The sequence below is a fragment of the Marmota marmota genome, unplaced genomic scaffold, assembly GCF_001458135.2.
Source record: "Marmota marmota marmota unplaced genomic scaffold, marMar, whole genome shotgun sequence".
Lineage (NCBI taxonomy): Eukaryota > Metazoa > Chordata > Mammalia > Rodentia > Sciuridae > Marmota > Marmota marmota.
This window is the reverse complement of record NW_026000016.1, coordinates 38252024-38256103: the sequence shown is the minus strand read 5'-3', so window position 1 is coordinate 38256103 and position 4080 is coordinate 38252024.

Below are 4080 nucleotides of genomic sequence, written 5' to 3'. Positions count from 1 at the left end.
CAGATAAATCATTGCAATTCAATAAGAAGAAAGTAAACAACCCAGCTAAAAATAGCCAACCAATTTTATTTACAAAATAATATGTATAAAGTGATCAGTAAGCACATGGAAATATGCTCAGCCTTATTAAAACCCCAGTGCAAAATATACTGTATACTGAATAGAATAGCTAAAAGCAAATCTGACATTTCTAAGTGTTGGTATGGCTGTGGAGTAACTTGAACCCTTATACAATGCTATGTAAAATGATACAATAACCTTAGAAAATGATTTGATAGTCTCATTAAGTTAAATGTATACTTAATATATTGCCCAATAATTTCACTCTGTGGTATTTACTCAAAAGAAATAAAAAACATGTCATTACTATGGCTCATGGCAAATTTTTCATAGTAGCTTTAATACAGCCTTAAATCAAAAACAAATCAAATATTCACTAAGAGCTGAATGGGTAAAACAATTGTAAATATATATATATATGACGGAATCCTATTCAACATTTAATAGGAATGAAGTCCTGTTACATAGAATAGCATGAATGAATCTTAAAAATGTTATGCTGAATGAAAAAGAAGACACAAATGATACATATGATTTCATTTACATGAAATTCTAGGATAGTAAAAAATTAACAGATCCTGAGAAACAGGAAATCAGTTGTTACCTGGGTCTGGGAATGGCAGGTATTCTCCCTTTTAAAGTAACATGAGGGAAATTTGGAGGTTGATGGGATTTTAACACATCTTTTTGTTCTTGATTGTGGTTACACTATAATATACATTTGTCAAAGCTCTTTGAACTGTACACTTAAAATCGGTGCATTGTGTCATGTGTAAATTACACCACAATAGAAGTGATGAATATGTTAAAAAATAGTTATCCTTGATTTCTGGCACTTGCCTATAGAAGGAAATTTCACATCCTCCCTCAGAGATTATTTATTTTATTTTAGATAAATTAAAAATATATTTGTTACAAAATTACCTACCTAGATCAGATAAATGGGGAATAGAATGAACTATTAAACCAGACTGCTAGGGTTAAGGATTCTGCCAAGTAATGACTTTAGGAAATTAACTTTCCTATTCTTCAGTTTTCTAAGCTGTTAAATATAGGAAGAACAATATTACCTCATTAACTTGTCATAAGAATGTTTTCTCTTCTTCTTCTTCTTTTTCGGTGCTGGGGATTGAGCCTGGGACCTCATGCATGCTAAGCACATGTTCTACCATGGAGCTACACCCCTAGTTCCAATTTTTTTCTTAATTTTTTTTCATAATATTTGTCCTATTACTTGAGTTTGAGCTATTTGTATTTATGTGCTCTTGCATTGGATTAGAAGTCACTTGAGAGCCAGGGACACATTTTATTCTTGATGTCTCCCCCAACGAGTCCAACACAGAGTTTTGTATATTTGTTCCAATTTTTACTCCATTACTATGATGTGTTTAAATATTGACATAATACTGGATGCTAATAATCTGCAAGTGCCTGTTCCATGGAAACATTTATTATTTAGTCTTCAAAACAATCTAGCAAGATAGGCATTATTAATTCCATTTCAGAAATGATGATGTTAAAGATCAGAGAGGTTATGTGACTTTCTCAGCACCACATGGCTAGCAAAAGAAGGAGACCATGCTGTAACTTTCTTCAAGGGTTTTGGAATTTCATAGAACCATTTGCTTCTATGCTAAGGAGAGATCTTTCAATACATTTAGTGTTGTCTGGATCTAATAATTTGGGGGCATTTTCCTCTCTATTCTCTCTCTCCCCTTTTTTTTATGCCAGATTTTTCATGTCTTTCACGTACTTGAGATGACTACTCATCTGCCTCTGCCCCTCCCTAGTGACTTCTATTTTATGACAAACTGTTGGTGACCAGGAAATTATGTAACTTTGCTTAAATTTTATCGAAATCAAGAGTGAATAGGCTCTGAGGGAGGACGTGGGAGAATTTTCCAATAAACAAAAATTTGTAATCCTAGGTCAGGAGCTTTTCTTTTAACTTTAAAAAAGCTGATATAAAAGCTTTTCTTTTATTAAAGAAACTAAATATAATAGAATCAAGTGCACAAACCATCAGTGCTTATCTCCATAATTTTTTTTTAACCAAATAAATATCCAGGTAAACTTTACTTCCATTCAGACACAGATCATTGTTGGTAGTCTAGAATCCTCCCTTGTTGAGGACAGGAATTTTTTTTGACATACCCTATGATTCAGAGTTCTTCTTTGCTGATACTATATTCTGGATGGTTGCCTTTCTGACTAAGGAAGTTAATAATATTCACTAATTTTAATAATTGGATCTTTCCAATTATACACCCCTGAAATTCACAGATATTGAACAATGCCTTAGTCTTCTAAGGGTGGTAGGATTGGGGGAAGGGGACAAAAGGATTATGGGGCTGGTGAGCTTAGTGCTCCCAGAATCGGCTCTTTTCTGCAGAACCAGCTCATTTAGGGCATCATCACCCCATGCTCCAGACTGCCTTGAATCTGTTAGCAGATTTCTGCGTCTTCCAAAGATGACTTCGGGCCACGTTGTTTCCTAACCCCCAGAGTGTCCCAGAAGGCTGCTTGTCTTTCAGAGTGGGTATCACACCACCTGCTCCTGCCCTGTGACAGTGTCTCTTTCATGTTTACTACCTTCCTTTGATCTGCTGGAAATGTCCTTCTCTATACTTCTGATTCAACTGAAATTAAACCTGGGGAGTAGGGCAGGGGAGATGGGGTCCAGAGCATGAATGTGTTGCCTGAGGCCCTAACTGGGCTCTCTTCCAGCAATGGCGAGACTGCTCTGGCCTGCAGGTCTTTGGAGAAATGGCCCCAGGAAAAGGTCTGGCTGATGTGTACCATGGTACCCACCAGCTCTCAGTGCTGCAGGGGCTGGAGATCTGGCCTGAATTTTGAAGATGACCGGCTAAGTGCACTTTAACAGAGGGAGGAGAGAGCTGAGGGGGATTCTGGGAAATTTTCATCACCCATTCTGTTCTTCTGTGGATAATGGGCCTGATGCTTCTTCCTCCTGTTATTCTCCTGATGATTAGTGGGTAAGACAAGCAGCCTTTGGCAGATTCAGGTGTGTCTTTCATCTCTATGAAATAGTTCAACCTAAATGTACTTGGAAAGTTTTAGAAGAAAAACCTCCCTGAATTCAAACCCCATCCCTGAAGATTAGCAGCAGAGGGGGAATCACCATGAGGGGGTGCAGCCTACACAGCCATACTTGGGCTTCTCTTGCTTTGAGAAATCCTAGGACATTGGACCGCAGGGTGGCTTTCTCTGCCTGTCTTTTGTCCAAGGTAGACCCAAATGACTTCCTTGGGGATCCCTGTCTGCACTCAGGCAAGATGGGTTTGCAAAAACTTTACTAAATAGTAAGATGAAGCAAAAGTGAAGAAGCCTAGGAAATTCAAGATACACACACACACACACACACACGTATTTTAAATATACTGGCTTGCTTCCCTTATGGGTTTCTGTAGTTTCCGTTGCTACCATGTCCTGCTCACTCCAGAGGCTGAGGTTTATACCCTCTATTACAAAATGTCTTGTAAACTGAAATGGCCCTCACCTGGGATTCTTATTCTCTAAGTCTTGGTCTATATTGCCTTTGGAGGTTCATGAATGAAGTAGAAGGAAATGCCTGCCCTCTATTAATTTCTAATCTGTGCTAGATACTCTATGTAATGGTCTGTATGCATTATTTCATTTCCTCTTCCTCCAAATTCTATGTGGTGGGTGTTATTAAGCCCCTTATACAGAAAAAGAAACTAAAGCTCAAATAGAATAATTAATTAGGTCAAGGCTATGCAAACTAGTCAGTGGTAGAGTCAAGGTTTGAACTCAGATTTTCTACTACATTATCCAAGACTACCTTCTTAAATGCAGCAAATTCATTCTTGAAAGTGAAAAAAGATCTTTCTGTTGTCCTTCAGGACCCTATCCTCAGTTCTAGTCTCCTGAATGAGTGACAAGGATTTTCTCCTGGTTATCACCCCAGAACTAATGTGGATCCTCACAAGAAGCTAGCAGTTTTGTCTATGGGTACCACTATATAGGTGCATTATTATG